We start from the raw sequence: 27,613 nt of genomic DNA on the forward strand, positions 1-27,613 counted from the left end.
CACCCCTCAAATCACAAGGGTGTGCTGAAAATAAGTCATGTCACCTTTGTGAACCCCATTGCAAAGCTCATGAGAAAATACACAATCTTTCTCAAAAATGGTGTGTGAGTATTGTGCAGCAAATAAGGCATGAGTTCATTGGAGGGAAAAAAAAAAAAAGAGATATTTTTAAAAGAGAGATATTTTTTAAAATATCTGCTGTGTGCATTGAGTGAGGTGTTCCAAAGTGACGGATCCAAAGCTAAGATGGATCCACCTAATCACTCATTTTTCACATCAGTTACAAAAGAAAAAGGACATTATTTTAACTTTCAGGCCTATTTATAAAATCTTATTATATATTTAATTGCAAAATGGCATAATCAAAGAGGAGCAGAGAAATTCAGATGTCAAACACGACAAAGAATAACAAATGAAAGGTAAATTCGGAATACAGAAAATGCCATCTGCTCTGTTAGACGTGCTTCTGTAATTAACAACCCAAAGTAAAAATGCTGCTACAAACAATTTTCTGAAGGGTGCGGATGTCACTTATACAGAAAACTGGACTATTTGGGAAGTTAAAAATAAATAAATAAATAAAAACTGGAACATGCAAAACCTGTGGGTTTTTTTTCTTTACTCTTGAATAATAGGAATAATCTCAGAAACATCCAACTTCTCAATTTAAATAGAGTTATGTAAGACGTGTGGCACATATATAACACAAGCGCTTAAGATGGCAAGCAATTTACATGACATTTAGTATAGTAGAAAGATGGTTTTGAGGCATGCAGAGATTACTTGTGGCAACAGTGACGTTTTGATAAATTCGGCAATGGCGAAAACAACTTCAAAACTATTCCTTGTGTCAGTAATAGACTCTTCCCCTAGTAACTTCCCACAGCTGCTACTACAAGCAAAACTCAACCTTGGTAGCTATGATCCAAATGGTAGTATACAAAAAATTCCAGGCAGCTGCTGAGAGCGTAAGTCTAGATACCTAGATCTGTTCATGCATAACAGCGTTGAAGCAAGACCCTCGCCTTTGGTAGCTGCCTCCCTACTCCTATCTCTAATGGAGCTGTGAACTGCTGGTAGAAACCACTGTAAATTACAAAAATTAAAAAAGAAATAAATCCCTAGCACTGCCCAATACTCAAGTTAGTAATTGGAAGCAAGTTTACTGTTCTGAAAGGGCACTGTTAGGTCTAATTTTGGTTTTTAAAATACACTTATTGGTAAAAACAGTATTTCACTTGTTTAAACATCCTAGCAACCAAACATTGTAAGGTCTCCCTAACCTAGAACAACTTGAAGTTGATTGTAAACAGACATGACGACAAGCTATTCTATTCTCATCATCTATGCTGAGAGAAATAGGAAATGAAACCACACCGCAAAAACAAACATACATGCGAAATAGATGTTAGGATTCAATCTTACCAAACTTACGGTGGCTTCTGGAGGCCTTCCAAATCCCCTCTCTCCTTCCGCTGGTTGCACAGGGAATTTAAGCCATGTTTAAACTGTGAGACCCAAATACATAGGTTTAGGCACACACCCTGTCTGTTTTCTGACTTGATGTTGGGATGACACCAATTCCCCATTAGGATGAAAACTGAGTACCTAAGCACCTCCTGCTTCACACACTGGTTTCAGCTGGGGCTGGCATGTTCATCACTCTTCTCAAATGAGAGCTATAAGTATGCTCCCACCAGGTTTTATAGCTGAATATTTGAGACATCCCAGGTGCACCGGAGAGCTCAGCTGCCTCTGGATATATCCTTATGCACTTAGCCTGAAATATATTTGACCAAATATAAACAACCCCATCTCACTGAGTCACTCTACTCCCCCTCTCTCTTTATAGTCACTGAAGAGAAATAGGTATTTGTAGGCTGTGATTCATCTTATCCCAAAGTAAGTATCTGAATTCTAGCAGATGTATCATGTCCTGTAACTGCCTGCGTCTCTCTCCTGATTACCTGAGCTCCTCACCCTTAGGGTCCTTCTATTGAGTCCTTCATTAAACATATAAAAGATGAAATTTTACTGAAGAAGAAGCTTTATTAGGAACCTAAAATTTAAATACTTAAGTTACCTGCATTGGATAGCACTTTTGATTTTCAAATTCATTTAAAATAACTACAGACATCAACACATAGCTGAAGAACACCTGTGTTTTGACAATGTGCAGATAGAACTTCAGTGTAAATCCTCAGCTTGCTATAAGCATGCCCCAGCTTTGCTGCTATATAAGTGCAAAAGCTTGTTCTCTTAAGCTATGTTGAACACGTTTCTTGTTTTTTTCCCTAACTGAACATCAATCCTTGCATTTGTTCATGCTTTCTTCCACCTCCTCTGAATAACTGAGTGAAACCAAATTAACCAAAAAGGAGCTGGACTGGGATCGTCTTTCTGATTGTTTTTGGTTTTGCTGGGGATTTTTGCGAGGGAGGGTTGGTAAAACATATAGACAGAATCAGTAAGAAATCTACTAAGTTCAGTAATATAACACTGGCAAACCATTATATTAATCAGCTTTTAGAATGCAGGCTTCTGTAAAAGTTTTATTAGGAAAATGATTCTATTTTTCTTCATGACAGCTGAAAAAGCTGTTTGCAGGTTGATGATCTGAAATATGAAATCACAGAACTGTTATTAAAACATTAATCTTTAAAAGTTTAGCCATCCAAAAAAACATTTAGTGCCATTTCAGACACCCTAGGGAATCCCCGCTGGCCTCCATCCACCACCGCAGAAAAGACTGAGTCACTGGTATGTTCTGGGTCATATCTGTCAGGCCCATGCAGATGTCTCAGATATGAAACAGTCTAGTGTCACTTCAGATGCTGTATATTTAGATACCTGAACCCACACCAAAATGTAAACCATTTCCTCAATACACTTTCAAAACAGATGTTTCCAGCTCTTTTAGCAGAATATGGAAGAGGTAAATACAAAACCAAGTCCTTTATCTTCAACCATGGAACACTATTCAGAATAGCTCTTTCATGATTCACAGGGAATCATACGGTAAGGGTACAAACGCTATTTAAGGCAGCAACATATGTAGTAAATTCAAGATAAATCCTCCCCTTTGCTAAGTGACTTCATGTCCCCCTCTTCTGTACAGCATCCACCACAATCAGGGAATGATCTCATGGCAGTCTTCCAAGTCTTACTCTAGATGAAATAAATGCTGAATGCTCAAGCCTTCATAAAAACGTACTTGAAAATCCATGTGCTTGTGAAGAATACTTTCCAAATGTGCCAAATGTAAAAAGAGTTGTACCCTTAAGTTTTCAATATCCAGCTGGAAACAATGCAAAGGTGTAAACTGCCGCTATTCTGTAATGCCTAAACAAGATTTAACAAGACCACTGTGTATAGGGAAGTTCTTTCACGGCTGGTAAAAACATGCTCCTTCCTCCTCAGATTCCTCCATGACTAATTTCCTCCGTAGCTATTGTTCTGGCCTCAGATTTGGAGTAGCTCCTACTCAAACTCACAACAAGAGGAAACCATTTGATAAATCATCTAGGCAGAGAACTTACTAACCTCATCCACAAAGCCACATACAGTATATAGGAAAACCACCTTGTGTTTCAGGGAGCACAGGTGGAGGATGTGTATATTCAAATTCCTGCCCTTATCCCAAGAAGCTAAACTTTACTGGCTTCCTATAATGGCCAATGTACTGGGAAGATCAAGCAGCAATCTAACAAGTTCCCAAACTACCAGAATTAAACCTTCACATGATTACATGAAAAAAGTATTCTAATTACGTTTTCTGCAGGTAAACCAAATATGTACTTTTTAAATCATCTACGAAGCTTCAGTTATTAGCCTCTAATGTATCCCAAATCCTATAAAAAATTGAAGTAATGGTTGCAAATAATAAATCTCACCAGTGATGTAATGAGGACTCTTGAATTATCTTTTAAATTCAAAAGCTGTATTTTATTAGTCAATTATAAATCCAAAGGGGAAAAGATGCCACTGAAACTAAATTAGTATTCTGAATTTCCCCCTCTTCAATTGGCACAAAAACAATTCAACTCAATCTTTTTAATTCATTAAAATTACTCTATTTGTTTGGCACACTGTTGCAATAAAAGTGTGCAATGTTCCTTTGCATTTAACAGGTGATGCAAGCTGGCGTTTCCCTACAAGCTGCCACTTAACAGCCTGAGCCTGTAGGGTAGATGCTCCGGGGCATGCAGCAAAACCAGCAAGCAATCTTCACTGTAAGCAGAGAAAAGAGGCTCTCAGAGACTTCACAGAAAATGAGAGCCAATTGGATAATTTTTGTTTTTTAAAATCAGTCAGAGCACGACTGAATCCCTCACGCTTTTACAACAATTAATGGCCTGTATATGTAAGAGCAGAATACTCCATGTAATTAACAAAGCATTACCTTGGCAAGGAGGAGAGGCCTGGAGTATGTAAGTAAAGGGTTTTATTTCTTTCTGTGAAGTATGGATGACAGGTAGGAGAAAGCTATGCCAAGTGAACTGCTGGCAAGCAACTAGTCTTTCGGTTAGCAGGCAGCTCTGTTTTGTGAAGTCTGCGGGTCTGTGTTCACCCAGGCAAGCTTTTCTTTAAGCATCAGAGTTGCACATGTTCAAATGGTCATTGGTTTTGCACCAAATTTCACTTTTCACCTCAAAAAAGGTTGCTTTGCTTTAACTTGCTGTCTGATTACTGTGAAGTGTCTGGAATACTTTTATTTGTATAACAGTTTTATACATTATAGGTCATCCTTGGCCTAACTACTCTGTCACATAATACTGTTTTTACCGATGTCATCCTAAGTTAACGGCAACATAAAAAATAAGTAGCTGTATAAACAGGAGGAAACAAGAATTGCTTTCACTCAAGAAAAAAAACAAACAAGTAGAAGTAACGAAAGACAAGAAACAAGGTTCTCACATCCATAGCAGAAGCATTAGTGTGCGATAAAATAGCATCCAAAAGCCTAGTCTCTGATGGCAGTATGGCTCACACAGCACACATCAAGATTTAATCCCACCACCCCAAAAATGAAGTAAACTCTATAAAGAGTGCCTCAAACAAAAAAAAAAAAAGAAAAGAAAAAACATGCAGTAATTCATTCATCAGGAGTTCAAAGACAGAACCAAGAATTTATTTGTAGGGAGAAGTCTGTAAGTGGATAGACTCCAGCTCTCCAACACTATGCGCTTTACCTCTTCCGTATTTTACTCTTAACTCTCCTCTCTCTCAAAAAGCAAACCAAGCTAAAACAGAAATCCCCCAAAACCCTAAGTAAAATCGACAGAGACATTCATTTGGCTATTCCCCCTCGTACCAGTTCTAATAATGATGAAATTTTGGCACTAATAGGTATTGGTACACCCAAAATAAGCTTAGAAGGCATCCTGTCTGCTACCTTTGGCTTACTTAAGCACTAGGTAAAAGGCACTGCAGAAGAAAAGAGCAAGATGAAGACCAGATCTTTTGCTGTATATAGTCCTATGAACTTAGGACTGTATGATCAATTCCACCAGAGCGCACGGTGCTCTTGGGGAACCCAGTGACGCCTCACCTGCAAAAGCCACCTGTGCCAGGCGCACGAGGAGGAGTTTGCCTGTTTAGGTCATATTAACCACCCAGAGGGTAGTGCCCCTTCTCTCTTTGCTGGGAGTGACAACAAAACCTGTCAGGGCAGAAGTATCCTGCAGGTCATCAGGCCCTAAATATTTAGGCCCACCCTAGTGATCTCAGGATTGATCACTAGAGCACTGCTATCTAAACTACAAAAGCAGTACTGAGAATATAAAATTCAGCTTAGCACCAAGGATCAAGAGAGAGCTGCTCAGCTCAGTTCAGAGTTGTACAAAAGATATTGGTTCGTGTTCAAAAATAAAAAAAAAAAAAATCACAGAAACATTGGATGGAAGAGACCTCTGAGCAACACTCGATCAGGTCAGCTGTGGCTTTATCTTAATGAGTCCTGAAAAGCTCCTAGGACAGATATTAGCTTCTCCGGATGACGTGTTCCTGTGCCACACCACCCTTCTAGTGAAAAGGATCTTCCTAATGTCCAACATAAACTTGCAAAGCAAGAATTGTTGGCCATTGCCCCCTGTTATGTCATCTAGCAATACTAAGAAGAGTTTGGCCCTATTATCTCTGTAACTACTCTTCCAGTAGCTGTAAGCAGCTGTCCCTTAACCTCCTTTTTTAGCTTTAGATTGTCCCTTAGCCTCCTTTTTACCAGACTAAAGCAGCCCAATGCCCTCAACCTCTCTAGCTCTAATTCTCTATTCACATTAGTAGACATTCACTGGATCTACAGATGGCAACATCACTTAATCTGAGCTAAAAGTATTGCCTTTCAGTCAAAGCAATGAATGCGTGCTCAGCTCCCAATGGATGAACCAGAAAGACTTCTAGCTTTATCTCTTCCCTCTACTGTTGGCACAGCACTTGGGAGGGTAAGGGAATATCACTCAAATGTTTTGCATTTGCTTCTTTTGATTCTTCTTTGAAGTACTGACAGCAGGGACAGATAAAATGCCCTGGATCCTGCACGTAAAGGTCCACAGAATTTTGCGCCCTACTACTTCTACCCTCTTAGATATTTGATGCATTGAGTGCACTTCCATTTGTTAAAGATAGTTACAAATAACACGCACAACATTTCACCAAAATCTCTTTCAACTACTGAAAGACAGGTGGACAACAGAAGAATAAAGTTATCAGTGCTTACTTCCTAGAAGAGTTCCTTACAGATCCTTCAGAATTCAAACTCTGATATGGACAGTTCCTATTATGGCTGTCTCCAAAGTTTCTTTTCGAGACAACATAACTTCAAGTGTACTGGCAGCTCAAAAACATAACCTTTAAAAAAAAATTCCCTTTACTCCTTTTTTTCAGTCTTTTTTGCTGAAAGACATAAACAACTACGAACAAACCGACAAAATCTTGCTGAAGTAACTACAGCATTTTGGACCATTCCTTCAGTTTAGAAAACTCATATGCAACAGCTCAATCCTAAAAGACTTGAGCATAAAGTTCCACATCCCTTTTTCCATTTTTTTTTCCAGTGTGCGACTGTCTCAGGAGAAAATCCTCCATTAGGGATTCAGTAGCAGCAAGGACCAGCTCTAGCATGTTTGCTACTGCTTGTGCCACTGTGAGGAAAAAGTGCTTCAATCATCTTTGAAATTTTTAGAAAAGAATGAGATAGGCCTTCTAGAAAGTGAAAACAATCCTTCTGTCCGCCCTGGGGCCATCATCACAACTCAGACTACTAAACCGCTCTGCTGCTTCATGAGGGAGGAGTATCGAGCTCCACCCAGCTCTGGCCTCCAGTTAGTGCCACTCTATTAGTCAAGAGACCACTTTACAGCTCAGAAAATATATACTGATTTTTCTTCCCTCTTCCTCTAACTCACAACAGTGAGGACAGGTTATTTCAAGAAAATGAACGGCTTGGAAGAACACTGACAATTTCTCCTTCTGCTGGAACGTACCCCAGTCTTACCATTACTGCTATTATGCCCTCACCCCTCCTGTCCACACTCACCACTACGCCCAGCGGATGCATTTCTACTTCTGACCAATCCCAGGATTCAACAGCTTATATCTCTAGAAAGAAGCACAAGGTATCCATGCCTCTAGAAAGAAGCACAAGGTATCCATGCCTCTCCCATGACAACCAGCAATCCGAATTGCACAATCTTCTTCATCTGCCACGGTATAAACATGGAACAGATTGTTCAAGGAATTAAAAAAAGAACCAGAGTAACCTTCTAAAAGCTCTAAGTGGCACAAGAAATACACTCCACAGCAAACGGGAAGCAAACAGCATAAAGTAGTATGAAATTAAGTGAATGAACCGAGTAACACAGAATCACAGAATGGCCAAGGTTGGAAGGGACCTCTCCTCAAACAGGGTCATCTAGAGCATGCTGCACAGAACCACGTCGAGGTGGGTTTTGAACATCGGCAGGGAAGGGGACTCCACAACCTCTCTGGGCAACCTGTTTCAGTGCTGACTGGACGTTAAGACCCATCTCTAACTGCCAACAGGTAATACTGAATCACAACTCCCTGCCACAGGAGGTCAAGAAGTCAACGAGGGGAGGCACTGTGCTGGGCATCCTCCTTACAAACAAGGAAGATGTGAAAGCAGGGGCAGCCTTTGCTGCAGCTGCCATAGATGGTGGAGTTCAGGATCCTGCAAGGAGGGAGCAGAGCAGAAGTAGGATCACAAGCCTAGATTTCAGGAGAGGAGACTTTGGCCTGTTCAGGGACCTGCTTGGAAAATAATCTCGTGGCATATGGCCTTGGAGGGAAGAGAAGTCCAAGAGAAACGGCTGGTATTTAAGGATTACCTCCTCCAAGCTCAATAATGGTCCATTCCCACAATCAGGAAATCAAGCAAAGGTGGTAAGAGGCCTGCATGGATAAACACAGATCTCCTGACTAAACTTGAACATAAAAACGGAAGTGTACAAGAAGTGGAAGAAGGGACGGGCGACCCAGGAGGAATACAGAGACACTGTCCAAGCATGCAGCCATGGGGTTAGGAAAGCCAAAGCCCATCTGGAATTGAATCTGCCAAGGGACATGAAGGGCAACAGGAAAAGCTTCTACAAGTACATAAGCATAAGCTTATGCAAAAAGGCGGCTAGGAAGTATTTGGGCCCATTGCTGAATGAGGCAGGAGCCCTGGTGACAAAAGACATGGAAAAGGCCAAGGTACTGAATGCTTTCTTCACCTTGGTCTTCACTTGTGAGGCTGGCCCTCAGGAATCCCAGGCCCTTGACACCAGAGGGGAAGTCTGCAGCAATGAAGACTTACCCTCAACGGAGGAGGATTAGGTTAGGGCACATTTAAACAAACTGAACATACAAGTACCTGGGCCCTGATGGGATGCACCCATGGGTGCTGAGGGAGCTAGCTGATATCAAAGACAATCAGTAGTGGCCTAGCAGTGAAAAGTCATGCTGATCAGAGAGCCCCCTGAGGACTGGAAGAAAGCAAATGTCATCCCTAACTTCAAGAAGTGCAAGAAGGAGGATCTGGGGAACTACAGGCCAGTCAGCCTCACCTCAATCCCTGGGACCGCGATGGGGCAACTAATCCTGGATACTATTTCCAGATACATGAAGGACAAGAAGGTGACTGGGGGTAGTCAGCATGGATTTAGGAAGGGAAGCTTATCCAAAACCTGATAGCCTTCTATGACGAGATGACTGGCTCAGTAGATAAAGTAAACAACATCCACTGCTCTTTCCTTATGTATTTACTTTACTTTATTAAGGCTTTTGACGCTGTCTCCCATAACATCCTCATAAACAAGCTAATGAAATATGGGCTAGATAGGGGGACAGCAAAGCAGACTGGAAACTGGCCAAACAGCTGGGCTCAGAGGGTTGTGACCAGCGACACAAAGTCCAGGTGGAGGCCAGTCACTACTGGTGTACCCCAGGGGTACATACTGTTTAACCTCTTCATTAATGACCTGAATGATTGGACACAATGCACCTTCAGCAAGTTTGCAGATAGGAGTGGCTGGGAGGAGTGGCTGATACACCAGACAGTTGAGCTGCAGGGCATCAGCAAGCTGGAGAAATGGGCAGAGAGGAACCTCATGAAGTCCAACAAATGGAAATATAATGTTCTACACCTGGGAAGGAATCCAGGTGGGGCCAACCAGCTGGAGAGCAGCTTTACAGAGAAGGCCTTGGGGGGGATCCTGATGGATGACAAGTTGAACACAGGCCAGCAGTGTACCCTCCTGACAATGAAGCTCAACTGTATCTTGGGCTGCATTAGGAAGAGCGCTGCCAGCAGAGCAAGGGAGGTGATGCTTCCCCTCTACTCATCCCTGGGGAGGCCATATCTAGAGTGCTGGGTCCAGTCCTGGGCTCCTAGTACAAGAGAGACATGGACCTACTGGAATGAGTCCAGCCATGGAGATGATTAAGAGAACGCAATAACTCTCATACAAGGGGAGGCTGAGAGAGCTGGGACTACTTAGCCTCGAGAAGACAAGGTTTAGGAGGATCTTATCAATGTGTATAAATAACTGGAGGGTGTCAAGAGGATGGGGCCAGATTCTTCTCACTGCTGCCCAGTGACAGAATGAGAAGCAATGGGCACAAACTGAAGCAGGAAATTCTTTCTGATCATAAAAAACACTTCACTGTGAGGATGGCTGATCACTGGAACAGGCTACCCAGAGAAACTGTGGAGATAGTCAAGACTCAGCTAAACAGAGGCCTGGGCAACCTGCTCTAGCTGACCCTGTCTGAGCAGGGGGATTGGACCAAATGATCTCCAGAGGTCCTTTCCAGCCTCAGATATTCTGTGATTCTGTGAATCCAAAGAGCAAATTACCAGATATACATTGCATCACTAAAAGCTGTCTGGTCAAGATCTACATCCTGTGACTTCCCCCCCTCTTTTCGTTTTCCCTTTTCTTCCCTTTTCTTTCTTCCATGATGCTCTGTAAGTCAAAGACTCGAACACAAGCAGAACACAAAAGGTACTTCATTCACCTGTTCTGCAAATACGCAACCTAAGGTGCCTCTATTAAGGCATCTTTATTAGATTTTATTCATCTGAAAAGCTAAAGCTAATATTTATTCACTTAAAGATTATAACAAACAAACAGAGTTAGGAAAGCTAACCCTGATATCTTGTAAGGGAAGGTTAATCTCCCGGGATGAAAAACCTTGGCAATTTCGACAAACATATTGACAAGGCCGAACGTGCGGAAGTCCCGAAAACTCATCTTTTCATAGTTTCATAGGAAAAGACAGCTTCCTCATAGTTTCCTCAGAATCTTCACAAGTTACCTCCAGTCCAACCTGCAGACCTCACCATACTTTGGGCCAGACCCTTTGCATAGAAGTTGAAGATTAATGATTTCACAACACTACTGCTGTTTTGGAAAGAACATTTCACCGAAACAAGTTAAAGAACTTCCCATTTCCTGTAACTTGAGAAGCCCTCAGTAGAGCAAAGACTGAGAAACTCAAAGAACTTCTACAGCTCATAAAAGGACAGTAGCAGGACAGGGGCCTGAGGGCTAAGGGAATCACTAACTGTATCACTAGCACTGATCATAAATACACTCAACCCCCAACAACCATTGCTCCAGTAATGCTCACAAAAATTGCCTTGATGTTTTGACATCTCACTGTATACACACATAAGACAGAAAATCCTCATGTGAGAACAGCAAATACAGGCTGATATGTACAGCAAATACGTAATTCATCAAAGCCTATGCTGAGGCAAAGAAAATATTCCTATTATCCTAAAGCTTTCAGATCTCCTCTTGAGGAAACTGACCTGGCTTACAGGCCTGGACATCAACGCTGAGAGCTTAAAATGTCCACATAAACATAGAGCACTGCAAGGAAATACTCTATTTCCTTGAAAACCTTGCATACATTTGGAACACCTTCTCAGCTGACCTGAACACACTTAACAGCCAGCTTAGACAACCCAAGTTGAATACATCTCTGTACGTTAGAAGTTTTTCCTCTAAGATCTGTGAACTCCATTCATAGTACTTCCAGTTCTAAATCGTTAACAAAATATTCAGAAGTTTCCCTTCCTCCTTGGAAATGTAACAGTCCTACCATTACCGAAGGATCTCACCAGGGATATACTGACCCTAGCAACCACTGGCTAGTGCCAAATCTCTCACTCCTGAGAAAGCTCAGTAGCAAAGCTGGCTACAGGCTGACCTAATAGAACTCAATGCTATAGACCAGAGACACCAAACTAAAGAGGACATGGAGGCTGATACCTTAAATGACCTCCTGTCAGAGGATAGTGGGCTGATACATACTCAGTCTCCTTAATTTCGTTTTGCTACTATCAGGCATGAAATAATTGTGTCTCACCTTGCGGGGGGAAACTTAACAAGGGCCCACAAAAATATGATAAATAGTCTGGGACCCTTCTGGATAAACTAGTAGCAAAGGGAAACTATTCTACCATCACTCAGCCCTTGCCCTGTGGAGACCTACACAGCTAGATTCTCTCAACAATTCTTTCCAACATCAGCATCAAACCACTAGGTGAACTAGTCAGAAAGTACAGACTCCAATTCTTTCAATATGCAAACAACAGGCTTATTCATCCTTCACCACAAACAGCTCTAGCACAATCAAAATGACCTGCTGTGGAGGAACAGTCGAAGTTAAACCTAACCCTAGAATTCACCAATGGGTAGAGGAAAACACTTTCGAGAGCTTGCAGCCACAGACAGACTCTGGTTTTGTTGCTTTAAGATACACGATTCCAGCTGGTCATAGGTCAGAAGTATTTCTGGACTTTGCACTGACATTATACTTTCATACTGAAACCACGCTCAATGACAGTGTTGCCGTTTCAGCCCTACTTAAACAGAGTGACTTACAGATGTAATACACTACAATAGGGCATGAAGTCTTTCACTCTAGGAAATGTTGTTAACCCAGAACATGCCGTGTCTTTCCTCAGTAACATGGTTGCATGCCATCATTTAACTTGTCCTCCCATTCTCCAAACTGCATGCTCACACTGTTCCAAGAACCTGCTCACCATCTTGAAACATTCTGTGGCCTAGGCCCAGCGTAGTGAAAGGACTACCTAAATCTCCACAGAAGAATAACCACTGACAGTAATCATTTTCATCAGTCACTGAACACAAGCCAAAGATGTTGGTGTGCAGCTGCAAGTCAGGGACAGAGACATTTCTAAACTATGGAGTTGTTCACTGCTTTAAGCTCTTTGAAGAAGTCTACTCTTCCCTCATAGTTGTATTTGTTTGAGCCATAGCTGAGTGCATTTTTATTCCAAATTTAGTAAGTGTTTCAATATTCTTTTTCTCTGAAGCCTTAAGCAAACCAATGGTGGCAAATCCAGCTATCACAAATAATTCAACAATAACAATCCAGACCATACAGAAAGTGCAGGGAAAATATCATCAGTCAAAATAGGAGATTGTTTTTATTTTTAAAAGCTTATTCACCAGGAATGAGTGACTAGAAAATGAAAAGTATTTTTGATCAACACTTTTCCTGACTTTCACTTCAATGACATTTTAATCAACACTTTCTAACCAGCTCTACTTACATAAAGTTGCAAATGAATGTGGGAGATCATTGAAGAAAGATAATAAATAAAAAAAAGAAAATTCCATCAGGCATTTTCTTTCTTGGGTGTCTAAGAGAAAACGAATAATAATTCATTTGGGGAAAAAGTGATCCAGCAAAGATTCAATTGGCAAAAGACATTTGGAAAGGAGTAATGAGTAGGCAGAAAGAGTTTGAAATATGATAGAGGGACACGAGGAAAAAAACTAGCAAGATCTGGAACCCAATTAGGTTACTTTGCAATTCTGCAAAGACTAAGGCAGTGTGTTCACATCTGTCTTGAGTACTTCAGCACCAGAAAGCAAACAACAAACTGTCAGAAAAATTTATAGAAGAGCAGTAAATGTGATCGTAGGACTTGATGGAGCCACTTGAAGTGAGATTTCTACCCTGAAAACTGATGGTATTAAAACACCTTCTTTGATAACAGGTTTAATTTGGTTCACGGTTCTTTGTTTCTGTTTCTAGAGGCAGGCTGGACCAAATTCTGAAAGATTCTAGTAGTAAGATTCAAGCAATATCAAAATAAGACCTCTCAGGGACTATTAAAAGTGAAAAAGAGGCAATGTATACAAGCAGGCTGTTCATTCACCTAGCACAGAATTAGTTTCAGTGAGAACCTGCCAAACCTAAATAAATTAGGCTGTATAATTTTACTCAGCAACGTAAGAAGTGAAATTATCATACCATGTTACTGAGATTCCAAAAGCGGCTCAGAGGATGTAAAAGCATCTAAGACCATCAGGCAGCAATAGAAATACCAATTTACTATGTTTGCCCAACACTTGTTACTGCCATAAATTGTTAACAGAATTTTTTCACCGCCTTATAGTTCCGCTTTTAACCTAAGAAGTAAGACCAGGAAGGTTCCCAAACTTACAGCAGTCACGTCACCAGTGACAGGATTCATTTGCCACTTTTGCTACAGTACATACACATCAGTTTAGGAATCCCTAGTTTAAACAGCACACACTAAAAGCATTAATTTATTTAGTATTGCATAGCACAATTCTATCAACTAGGCAATCAGCAATGAAAACTACAGAGCAGATGTAACAGAAGAGATGAAAATTTCACCCACCAAGTGTTAACAGCAAGTAGACTTTATTTTTAATCTTCTTATGACAACTGTTATTCTGTAAAAGCCAAATTTAAGAAAGTGATGCTCAAATGAAGTTTTCAGCATCACAATCCCAAACACACCATTGCCAAAGATTTGAGATTTTGGCAGGTCTGCTCAGGTCTAAAAACAAGCCTTTTCTTCAGAGTGAAGGCCTTAAACGATAAAGGAGGTAAGTTACAGAGGGAAAGTATGTTAAAGTGACTCATGCCATGTGGGCCACCACCATATCTGCACAATGCAGACGTTACAATCTTGTGGTAACAGCAGGGATACTATGACAAAACAACCTATCTCTCAAGCTACAGAAAAACATTACTATACAGCCCTCATCCTGCAAGCTACCTCACGCAGACAGACCAACGCAGACCAATACTGCAGTCCACAACTATTCCCAATGTCACCTGCATGTAGAATCTAAGCACATCATAATTATATATCAGCAACTACAGCAAGTGTCAAACACTGAAATGGACTTCAAACACTAGTAACTAAATTTCTGACACAGCCTTAGATTTTAAATAAGCACAGTAGCAGCGAGCATCCCCAGACCACCTTATCACAGAAGGGAGAAACTGCAGCATTCTACCAGGGGTTCATATACAGGCTAAAAGCATACAAAGCTGACACTCCACAAAAGGGCCTTGTCCATACTAGGAAGAATTACATGCTTTCCAGCAGCAGTAACAGCTGTATTGTACGTATGCAGTCTTAACACCAAAACAACGTTGCAAGTTACAAATTGGTATCATTGATGCTGATGCAACATGTTGTTTTTTGGAAACATACTCAAAAAATGTGTCAAAGCTTTCCATTAGTCCTGGACAGCAACTTTAGAGCGTTCCCCAGAGATGTTTAAATGAATACCTGGCCCTAAAACCTGCTGTAAGTACTTCTGTTGTTTGTGTACATATGCACAGTGCAGTACATGCACACACATAGGGGAAAATGAAGACAGATGGCTACATCTATGCATGTTTACCAACGTATGAATACCACGTTAAAAGCATAAGCACTAGGCCAAGTCACATGTTTGAAGTTAATTACACTTCCACTACTACCTACAAGTCTGTACTGCTAAAAAAAACCCCAACCAAAACAAAAAAAAAAAACCCAACCCCCTCCCACACAACAAGCCTGAGCAGGACATATCAGTTTGACACTATCACTTAAGTATATTAATCCTACATGGACTTCCTCTATAGCCGAACTAAATTCATACCAGTTGTTCCAGTGTTTCAAACACATACACAGTAAAATTCCTACTGTTATTTGTATGTCTCCTCAGACATACAACTATTTCTAAAAAGAAAGCAGAACATTTGAAAACAGAAGCCTATGGGCAATGTTGTCATATAGCAAGATATATGCGTGTAGGTATGTACATATATACACACACACACATATATTTAAAAATAAAAATAAATGGCTTCTGAATGAAACCAGTGGTAAGCAGAACATTTGATTTCCACATACCAGAGTTTCTCAGGCTGCATTTATGCTACCACTTCAGCTTTTCCCTCCCCACGTTCACCTTCACTGGAGCTGGGAAAAAAAGCTTGGTTAGAAAGCAAGCGCCTTTTTTAATGAAAAAAATCCTTCAGTGCTGCCTAGTGTTTTTTAAACTTATAACGAGCGAGAGCCCCCCCCCCCCCCCCAAGTCCCAGCCCATCGCTACCAACTGCAGAGCTGCAATGGCGGGGGGGGGGGGTGCGCGTCAAATTTGAAGCAAAACGCTCACGCAATCAAGGCCTCAGGGAGCGCTTCCTTTCTAGAAGTAACAAAAACTTATTACTTCTGCTCACTGCGACTCCCCAACACGCACCCGCCGCCAAATGCTGAGTTAACAAAACCATAAATCACCACTGAACCAGACATAATGGGCAGGCAGCAGCCCTCCACCACCCGCCACGGCGTGAAGGGAGGCCGGCGCCTCGCACCCGCGGGACCTTCCCCAGCCGCCGCAGCTTCTCCGAGCAGGAGGAAGAAAAAAATTAAACGGGGGGAGGTGGGGAGGGGACTAGCACAAGTGTGCGGCTGCCGGCGGCCGCCTGCGGGGCAGCGGCCGCCCGCTGCCGCGGGACGGGCTCACCCGGGCGCGCCCCGGAGGAAACGCGGCGGCGGCGGCGGCGGCGGCGGCGGCGGCGGCGGCGGCGGGCGCCCCCCCCCCCGCCCCGGCCCCGCTTCCCCACAGGGAGGCGCCGCCGTTTCGCCGCGCTCCGGAGCCGCCCGCCCCGCGGCGCCAACTCCTCTGCGGGCCGGCGCGGACGCCGAAGTCCCGCCGCCCGCCTGGCTCCGGCCCCGCCGCCGCCAACGGCTCCTCGCCGCGCCGGCTCCAGGCCGGGGGGGGGGGGGGAGGGAAGGGGGGGGCGCGGGACCGGCGCCGCCGCCGCCGACCCGCCGCGCCGCGACCGTTGCGGGGGGGGGGGGGAGCAGCGGCGGGCGAGGCGAAGCGAAGCGAGACGCGGGGCCTGGCCAGGCTGGCGGCGGCGCGGGCGGCTCGGCGCGCCCTTACCTCGCGGAGGCGAGAGGAGGAGGGCGCAGCCGCTTCTCCCAACCGGGCTGAGGCGCCTCCGCCGAGCTGCCCTGTCACCTCTCCCGCCCTGGCGGCGGCGGCTCGCGTAGGGGCGGTCCGGCCCCTCCCTGCCGGGGCCGAGCCGCCGCGCCGCCCCGGCCCGCCCCGCCCGGTGCCGCGGCTGCGGCCTGCCGAGGCCGGCCCCGCCGGCCGAAGGGGCCCCGCGGGAGGGGGCCGAGCGCGTCCGCGGCCGAAGAGACGGGGCGGCCGGTAGCTGGGGGGGGGGGTGTCTCAGGCCGTGCGTGTTGTTCCAGTTTGTTTATTGTCGGAGCCGTGAAGCGTCGTTATTGTAGGCAATGTCTGGAGCAGACACGTTGTTCTGCTTCCAGGGCGCGTTCTGCCCAGGTTTTGACCCACGTTTCTTGAATAGTTTTCGTTCCCCTAAAGTTACGTTCACAGGCAAAAAGCGCTCTTTCCTCTCACCGCTAAGAGCCAGCGCAGGCCCGCCGTGCCCGCTGCGGCCCTGATCCTTCTGCACCACGGTCTCTGTGGCACCAGGATTGGCAGCTTTCCCTAAAAACCATACAATATCCCCGGGCAGAGTAAAGGGGGAGCTGTGATGCTGCCTGGTTTCCCGCTAGAAAATTCAGCTGGCCTCACCCGCTCATGCTCCGCTGGGTGAAACTCCAGGTGCAGTTCAGCGGTGCCTGCCTGCCCGCCGTCCCGTCGCCCCAGCGCCGGCTCAGCTAAGCCCCGCGCTGTGGCACAGTTCGGGAGCCACAACAGCGAAAGCCTCACCTGACAAAAAACGATTTGTTTCCAGGTCGTTTAGCTCCCCGAGCAGGAGGCTCTCCAGAAAGTCAGACCGCTAATGAAGAGACGGTAAATGCGTGGCCGGGAGTGAGGCCACAAACAGCTAGTTTAAATAGATTTAAACTGCTGTAGAATCACAATTTATAGGAAAACAAAAAATCAGACAGCATCTACATTTCAATTTCAATTACATTCATTTAAACTATCCTTGAGGTCTTTTGGAAGAAGAATCAGTGAACTTTCAAATTTCTGTTAATCAAAATGCGTTAGATTTTGAGCAAGAAAATAAGTGTTTTGACTTATCATCTCAGAGTTTCACTTCCTTTGGCATTCCAGGGCTGAAAGAGAGACAAAAAGAAAATCTTTTTTTAAAACTAAAGAATAGAGTGATGAATTAATATTTTAAGGGTAATTGAAACCAGGTCTCACCAGTTTGTTCAAGGCGACCCTATGAATAAAAATGTTTGAACGTAACCAATCAGAAAAGTGTGCTAATATTGCTCTCCTTTGAAAGGAAATGATAATAAATGGAACAAAACAAAGGCCAGCTAGAGCCTAGCTGAAGATGCCACCAGGAAGAACCTGATATGATGAGCATCCTTTGCAAGATTCAAGAGAATGGCTTTGAAAAGGAAAAAAAAGAAAAAAGCCGCTGGTGCTCCAGCTCATCCCACTGCTGAAGACTGTAGTCCCCAGGCTACTAGGAGCAGCAGCAGCAACACATCTACCACTTCCTTCCCTGCTTCCCTGCTCACAATTTTGGTCTTGGCGAATTGCAATTCTATGAAGGAAAATAAACAAGAGTGTAAACATCTTACCTTGCACATTCACATTCTCTTTTTATCTTCATTAAATGAGAGAAGAAAACCTGAAAAAGGCATTGTTAAATGTACAGAAAGCCTCAACAGGATGTTGTTCCATTAGTCAGATTTTAGTGCACAGGTGAAATCATAAAATGTAGGATCTCAAGGAGCCTTCTATTGGGCGTCTGCTCACGCTGAAGCAAGCTTAAAATATTTTAGGTCATACCGAAGATGGTTTTCTACCCTGCTTTTAAAAACCTCAAGTGAAGAGCATGTTACCTCTTCAGGCAACCTGTTGTGCTGATTAACCAGTTTTTGCCCAAACCTCTCTTTCTGCAAATTCAGCCAATTAAATTCTGTCTTTCTCTTTAGACTGTGGAGGAGAAATGATTGTTATCCTGTTTATGACAATCTTTTCCGTGTATATACAAAGGTATCAGGAGGTATCATGTTCTGTTCAGGCTTTCCCTTTTGATTCAAATTGTCATGTTCTCCAAAACTTTTATCATACTTGTTGCTCTCCTCAAGGCGTTCTCTAATTTGTATATATTTTCTTGAAGTATAATGTCCAAAATAGGACATCGGAGACCTGCTGAGCCTCATCAGTGCTGAACAGGGTGGAATAATTACCTCTGTGTCTTACGTACAGCATTTTTGCTAATAAATCCCTCAATGAGATTTGTCTTTGTTGCAATGGCTACTTAATGTCGACTTATTCAGTACGCGGTTCTTTTATAAAACCTAGTCAATAGCAATAGCACTCCTTAGCCTGCTATTCCCTATATGAATTTTAGGCCTCCCTAAGTTTAGAAACTAGCACTTACCCTCATCTTCTTAATTTTAGATCATCTCTCCACCAATTGAGAGCATTTCGCAGTAGGAACAGTTCAGCAATGTACATTCCAAAGTAGCATACTGATATTTGAGTGTGGATTATTAGTTTCGCATTTTAAAAAATCTCTGAACAGTTTAATGGGGCTTAGTCGATATTATCTCACTTTGAAAAGCTGCAGCCTAGAAAATTTATGAGACAACAAGGAAAAGTTAAATACTGTTAATTCTTTAATATTTGGAGGTTTTTGTCTTGTTTTTATTATTACTTTTTACTAAAAACATACCTCAAAGACTCCAAGTATCTTACCACTAAAACAGGGCATATGAATAGGGCCATCCATATTTTGCAAATTGATAAAATTATAAATAGAGATTTTAAGTACTCTTAAAGTAGATCTGTCAAATCTTTTAAGAGCACATGAAATTCATTCTTTTGGTCTCCACTGTACCCTGCCCTGCCATGCCACCTGCATCTCAGGTATTTGCAGTGAGACAACCAGCTATGTCATGTACGCAGAGTCCGGGAGCATAGCTAGCTTGAGGAATGTGCCACTAGACATAAATTTTCCAGCAGCAGCCTGTAACTGCAAGCCATGCCCCCACCCAGTGGTGCCCTCACGTGTCTCCCTACATGAATGTCAAACATTGGGATTCCAGCAATTTGACTTTTACATGACACAATCTGGCGCACACAGTTTATACATGGTGTAACCCCTTTCTCTGCGATCTCAAGTCGGTCTAGGAGTTTCACTCAAAGGAAGACACACAGAGTGAAATAGCTTGAGCACATACCGTGCATAAGCCTTTAACTAGGTACCAAGGAAATGCAACAACCTATTCTAGATCATGGCAAAGTCAATATGAGTTCCAACATGAATTCTCTTTGCCTCTAAATTTCTAAGACCACTAGTGAAAAAAAAAAGCTTTACAAAAGACCCTTCTTAGTGTCTATTTACATGCTGCAGCTAGGGAAAGTTGGCATGCTTTCATTGAAATTATGCCTGTCTACACAAGTTGAGATTAAATTGTTGTTTCAAACACAGGTTGAACAGAGTGGTTCAACCTTATCCAGTTTTTTTAAATAACAAAAAATTCAGTGTTGTATGAAGTTTTCCCATCTGTGGGAACAATTCACCCAAAGAAAAAATTCACCCAAAGTTTGTGGAAAGCAATCATCCAAGGAAATCAAGCCTGCAAGCTGCTGCTTCTTTACAAGGCTTGGGCTGCCTTTTTTATGTATGCAATATTAAATTTGTTTACATGACAAGTATAATATCTGCCCCATCTGTTCAGGATGCTTTTTGGGAATAATACTTCAAATACTTTTGTGATATGTTTATTAGGAAGTTTCACAGACCTTCATTATTTCAGCACTTAAGGCCACAGTGGATCAATAGATTAGGGTCACTGAATGCCGTGTGCTATTAGATTTTATATAGACACTGCCTTAGAGAGCCAGCCCAGTGGCTTTGTTACTCATCTTCAACAGACTGTCTCAGCAGAAGTTATCTTATCCCACTGCAGACTGAGCTTTGCATGCTATACTCAAAGAACAGGAGAAACTAAGGTTGACCAAGGGCCAGGCAGGGTCGGGTTTCTTCTTCAATCTGCAATGGTGCCATGTCTCCAGATGATCCTAGCAGAAAACCCCTACCCTGTGCTCCAAAGGAAGGTAGGAATCCCCCTGACTTGGAAGAAAATTCCTTCCCATTTGTAAATTTATTGAGCACTTTGAGACTTTGTTCGTTTTGTGAACAAGCCACAGCAGATAAGCATTTGAGAAGAAAGGTTCTTCATACGATCTCAGAAAACAAGTGCATTCCCTCTGATGTTCCAGCTCTAGGAAAGACTAATTTCCAGTGCTTCAGAGAAAGATAACCCTCTACCCACAAAACACAGTTGGGATAGTGTGCATCAGAGAGGCGCCTTCCCTCGCTATTGCAGTCAACCAGCTGAAGTCCAGACATACAAGATTTTAGTCCATTTGTTGTCCTAATGAAGAGCTGCAAATGTAATGAGTGTATTCAGTGCAATACAGCGTTCATATTCTCCAGGAGGCCTACAAAGGGACACTTAGGCCCTCTCTATACTACTAAATAAGATAGGCCAGGGACTTGTCTCTGATCCTATGGCCCAGTGACGCAGCGTGCATTGCGTGCACGTGGCTAAACTTTCTTCTACCCCTCAAACAAGCTGGCCACTTCCATACTGCATGGTGTGCACTGTTATTGTCTGAGCTCGGGATAGTAGGGTCTGTTGACATGCTCAACATTGTCCGGAAGAGCGTTAGCTGTCATCTAACAGCTAATGGGTCAGGTAACCGTTAAACAGTCTGGACCAAGCAAATGGCCAATACTGAGCCCGCATCATTGCCCTGTGCAGTTCACTGGTATACACATAACCTCATAGACTCCTCAGCCAGAAGAAGTATGTAGCACTACAACCATCCATCCTGAAACTAGCCTAAATTGTACATATTGAAAAGAATTCTGATCAGGTTTTGCACAGACTTCTAGGTGCGAGTCTTTCACCTTCCCCAAGAACCTGTTCCAATAACTAGTTATATTTGTTGCCAGCAGGTTCCTTTTGACTTCAAGTCTGTTTTGATCCATCTTCAAACTAACAGCTGCCAAATAATGTTGTGCCTTTGACATTCAAGTTGAAAAGCCAGCCATTATTGAGCCTGCTATACCAAGTGATCAGATTAATGCTCTTCACTGTTTTTGATAGCAGAGCACACTGCATTCCTCAAACCTCACACTGTAAAACTCTTTATTAACCCAAAGAGTTCCCTACTATATAGATATCATCATATTTTATGTTGTCTAGATGACTGATAAATAAGTTTTGGGCAAAAAATCAGTCCCTGGGAAAAAACTCACAATAACCTTTTTTGGCGAGGTCTCTTCATTAACAGTGATCTGGGGATCAACCAGTGAGTCAGTCCTTAATCCATGTAATTTAAATTTCATATAATGGAAGTTTTTTAAATCAAAGTGTTATTGCGGTATTGACTAAAATGCTTTGATGAAATCAATGGCTGTTATGTGAACATAGTTGCCTTTAGTACTCAGAATTATATTCTTTTCAAAGCAAACAAAGCAGCACAGGAAACACCCCCACTCCCAGACAACCAGCTTTGATAAAATCTACCTTCTTTGCTGCTCTATTGACTGGTATTAATTATATTTTAACCTCTAACTTTTGTTGATAAAATCCCAAATTGGCAATCTTTTTGTAACGGTTATAAATGACATCTGTTAATTAATCAATCGGTCCTTTAAAGCTTTTTAAAAATTGAAACAATTTTGTCAATATTGTTCTGGAATTTCCCATGACTTAAAAACATAAATTACTAGCCGAAGACAGATCCTCATCTAACTCTGTTAAGACTGAAGTTTAATTTGAACAGATCCTGCCCCTCTTTCTTTCTTACAGGTGTTACTTGTGTTCCAAATATGGAACAGAGATCTGCTGAACATTTTTTGCTTTTCTTACATTGTTTATTTGTATACTTGATGTCAGATTCTTCTTTTTCCGTCCTAATACTTATGAAAAGTGTTCTATTACTGCCTTTAACCCAGCCACCCACTACTATTATAGCAAGCAACTTTTTTGTGTTGTTACTTTTAATCTCTGTCATTAATTTCTTTTTTCCTGTCTGAGTCTTTACAAATTGATTTTATATTTTCTCATTTCCTCATTTCATTTTTAACCAGGATAGCTTTCTTCCCAGGAAAAGCTTTACATGCTAATGAAATCACGGCTTTTTACATATGCAACTAGATATCTTTGAACAACTTGCATTTTCTGTTAACGCTTGCTGCTTCAAAGTCATGTTCTCTGTCCGTTATGCTGACAATTATTCTAAGCTTTGGACAATTAACTCTTTTAGAAGTCCATAGATGAATATTGGGGCTACCATTACGTGTTTACACAAATGGAGAGTAATCAGATTCTCATCAGAAATACACGAACAGAGTAATTTTTAGATTGACAATGAACTATTCTTTGTCTGTCAAGAGGTCTGATAATGAGTCATTCCATATTGGAAGAAGGGCATACTGGATTGAGAAGCTTTAAAGAAAAACTCTTCCTCTTACTGTTTGTGACTTACTTTTTCCTTAGCCGTATCAGCTATCTAGAAAATGTTTCCTAGGCGGAATTGACCAATGGTATGTATTTTCTTTCTTGATGCTCTGTATACAGATCCTAAGCATTAGCATAAAACAAGCTGTCATAAAGTACAATCCAAATGCTCTGACAATTCATATGTAGAAGAATCTATTTCATGCATTTTGCCCAATAGTTTCTTAACTATATGCGACCAGAGATCACAGCAATAAGCTAATCACACGTGCATTAAAAAGGACCTACGTCAAGCCCCTAGTCTCTGCTTTTAGAAGGACTTCTAGCTAACTGAAATATTTCAAGGGCTAAAAAATTCCACCATGGCCCATACTAACTTGTTCCAGTGGTAATTACTCTCACTTTAAAATGTACAGCTTATATATGGTCCAATGTATTGGAACAATGGAACTCCTTAGGTTAAAAATGATACGTTGGCACACAATGGTACGCAAAATAAGAATGTTCATTTAATGATTCCTAGCACCAGTTATTCCTACTGCTGTGACATAGTATAAATCCGTGCAAAATTTAATGCTGCAGATGATACTCATTTGCTAGGGGCGTCGTATTTCTAAAGCTGTATTCTTTTTGCTTTAAACAAAACTCCTCTGTGTATCTGGCTTTTTAAAATACCACTTTTGAACCTAAACGTAGTAAAACTGTATGACTCTGTAAAAAGATAGCATAAAGGTTTGTATCTGTCATTAGTTCATTGCCAGAGAAGCCTTCTTAGACTCATTAGTAAGGTTGGTAAAGTTGAGACTTTACAGTTGCACGTGCATCTATTTTAATAATTTACAGGTTGGGAATTGCATCACTCAATTCTGCTTCAACAAAGCACTTAACTTCTAGCATTTGTTTAAGTTCGTCACTATTTGTCAGACCACTTAAGCAAGTCTTGAAGTTCCAGTGGAGCTTTGGTATGTTTAAACGGTTTGATGAATAGAGATGAATTTAAGCACATGCTCAGATGGTTTTTTTGTGAAGTAGAGACTTGTTCTGCAGCATATACTTTCAAGTATATACTTCAAGTATGCAAGATAAATACTTTCAGTATTTCTCCTATTGAATACCTGAGAATGATAGTTCTTTGAGAACTTTAAATTAAAAATTACTTAGGAAAAATATGCAAATATTTTTCATAATTTATCCTTTGAAATACAGAACAAAGCACTGAAATATGCAGTGAGTTATAAATCTACAGTGAATTTTTCAAATGTTCAAATGACTTTTATAGGGCTATGTTCAATGAATACTTAACGGATATCTGAAGCTTGAAGCTACTGGCACCACTTCACAGAAGTTGTGTCAGAGTTTTATACCTATGCAGCACTGCCGCAGATGGAGAATGTTTAAATAATTCATTTTCTTATGCATGCAGTGCATTGATAAGCATAGGTCCCCTACTAGCTATCTGAACCTCAGTTATAGTGTAATAAAAAAGTCAGGAGTTTCTGGAAATGCAGACAGGTGTGAAAGTAAAATAATCAAGAATGCAGTCATGTAAATTCTGCCATGAAAAATGAGTGTTGAAAACAGGAAGCAGCTGATCCATTTAAATAAGAAAATCTAGTGTCTCTCGGGAAAATTATGCAGCATAATTGTGCCAACTGCCATGAAGCAGGTTCACAACCCGTTAATACTGGGTTCTGACTGTGGCATCTGAACTGTGTGTTTCCCCACAGTCAGTGCAGTGAGACAGCAAACGCTCCGTGAGGCCAGCTCGTAGCTGCGAAGGACGAGATGAAGCTGTGGGACCCTGGCAGAACATGGAACTGCAGCTGAGGAACCAACGATAGAAAAAACAGAAGGGCTTTTATTTCAAAACCAATAGAGATACCAATACAAAGCAAAGTTACAGTTTGGAAAATATCTATACAATTCCCCCCAATATATGATTCCTATAAACATGTTACTGTGGATAAATCCAAAGCTGTACTATGAAGAGGTAGCATATCTGCAGGTTAACTAACAGAGCATCTGGCACTGAACTGGGAAATTTTGTACTTGCTGATGTTACATATGGAGTAAAACTCGGATTTGGCATCACACTATTTCTAAGTGTGACTTTGCTAGTCTGGACCAAATTTACAGCATGTAGAGTACAAATTCTGTCTTAAGTACGTTAAATGTATGTTTTTACACTTAAATGGTTGTCTGCACACTGTATTACAAATCTGAACAGGCACATATGTTAGGTTTAATCTCACTTAGCTATCTTTAACTTTTCTCTCCTACTACTTTTTGGGTGCCTTTTTTTTTTTGTTAAAACCCCAAAACTCAAGGGAACTTAACAGTGGAAGTCCTCTGACTACCCAGATTAAAGTCATCTTTATGTTAAAAACTTAAATAGAGCTTTATCTCTGAAAAAAGCTTTAAAAATGAGGCTGTGAAAACTATTCTACCTGGAAGCATTATGGAAACATGGTAGGTAGTTCATCAGTGAAAGTTCAATTTGACTGGTGATACTAGAAGAAGCTACGTTAGATAGCGTATATATACACACACATATAGTAAACATATAGAGTATAAATACATACTATGCATACTCTATATACATATATACATGTATGTACACACATATACACACACCACTTACGTGTGCACACACACACATATACAAATACATATACATATATATAAAAATTCTGTTTAAAACTATGATAGCGTGTATCATGAGCCCTTTCACTGGGATTCATCTCACCTAACCTTAGGTGCAAAACACTTACCTAAAGGTGTCTGCAGTGTGGGTGTGGGACTGAACTCCAGATTGTAAATAAATAAATGTAGGTATCTATACATATCACAGGTATCTACAGAGATTTAGTCAGTACTGCCATTGACACCTGGAAAGCAGTGTAGCTCACTCTCATGTTGATAACTAATGGGCTGAATCTCTAAGCTCTGCTGCCTGGGTGGACCAGGTGTTCATTGACTATAATGCAAGCTCAGACAGCTAGCTTACATATGTACACCTAGGCTGTAAACTTGGACAGCTGAGTCGCACTTGATATCTACGCTGCAAAAATGTGTGTTTGAGCTAACCTAACTCCTTGTATAGCCAATGGAGATTTGTGCTTTTATAGCTCCATTTATTTTACCAACTTCAGACTCCTACTTTAGGAAGAGATGAATTGCATCTTAGAATTATGTTTCTCTCTGTTGACTGAAAAAGAAGTCTAGACAGTTAGTTCATACATAGACATCTACATCATAGACATATGAAATCAGGTGAGCTGAACACTATCCTTTTTGTCCTTCTGAAATGTGTTATCTGATTGAAGTCTCCCTTTTTAGGGACTGGCATAGCGTTTGCTTTGCTATAACACTATGCCAATAACATTTAACTAATGAGTTTAATTTAATATCATAATACATTTCTAAGTAATTAACCTTACATACATAGTTTCAATGAGACTGACACTTTTGGTAGGTAGAAGAATCTATACATTTCATGAGGAGGGAGCAGGAGCATTCAAAGCCACCGGTGACAAGTAGGCAGAACGGGATGTAAATGATCATCCATAGCTGTAATCTGACTGCTGCTGTTTGACCTGCTTAGTCTCTGATATTCTAAATTTTCTTGCCTTCAAGCACGATCCTGGAGTGCTCAAAGTATATGAGGTTCTTCGTATGCTTGCGGGATTTTGTACGCTGTAGTTTCGAAACTCGAAAGTACAGTTACTCTGCTGCAACACAAGGGAACTGGGTAGGGTTCAAATTATGTAAGAGCATTTCAGTTCCTCTCTGATGGATTTTGAACTGGATTGGGAAAACCATCTGCAGTTACAAATTCCAGCTATGTGAATTCATAGGTAATAAGAAAAGGTCAGCAGGATTTAGCCCTTCTTATTCTGTTATTTTACCTACCGACATCTACCTTTAAATGTACTATTGCTGGGGCAGTTGAGTACTCGGCAAAGCAAATTCAGTTCAGTGGAACAATAACGTAAAGGAAGAATGGCACCATAAAGAAAATGAGTCAGGCAAAATGCATATGAAATCACCGAATAATAAAAAAAGTGCTCTCTATAAATCGAGGGGGTTGTTCCAGAACTGTTTCTGTTGCTGATCTTTTCTGATAAATTTGGAGAAAGAGAGAATTATACAGAGCAATTAACTCAGTGGAATCTCATTTTTGGACTTGAATTTCTCATTACCAAAAACAAAAGCTGGGAAACTGAGACAGTCTTTTGTACCCCCAAGTATAAACACATACTACCACAGTCTTTTTAAATAATAGCAGCTCTTTGCTGCATGTTCAATACTTCATAGCACTTT

At 41.6% G+C, this 27,613-nt stretch overlaps 1 protein-coding gene across 10 annotated transcripts in view; it reads right to left on the bottom strand.

The window, feature by feature from the left end:
* The window catches only part of MBNL2 (muscleblind like splicing regulator 2), a 118,013-nt gene extending 101,121 nt beyond the window's left edge, over positions 1-16,892 (bottom strand). For 7 of the 10 annotated variants that reach the window (XM_068928746.1, XM_068928733.1, XM_068928739.1 and 4 more), the window contains exon 1: positions 16,752-16,874. The gene's annotated coding sequence lies outside the window, so the exon portion shown is untranslated. Of the gene's footprint in view, positions 1-1,425; positions 1,781-15,712; positions 15,782-16,751 lie in introns of those variants that run through there. The other 3 variants (XM_068928726.1, XM_068928742.1, XM_068928699.1) reach the window with 3 other exon arrangements.
* Positions 16,893-27,613: the final 10,721 nt, after the last annotated feature.

The sequence above is a fragment of the Struthio camelus genome, chromosome 1, assembly GCF_040807025.1.
Source record: "Struthio camelus isolate bStrCam1 chromosome 1, bStrCam1.hap1, whole genome shotgun sequence".
In the NCBI taxonomy this organism is placed as follows: Eukaryota; Metazoa; Chordata; class Aves; order Struthioniformes; family Struthionidae; genus Struthio; species Struthio camelus.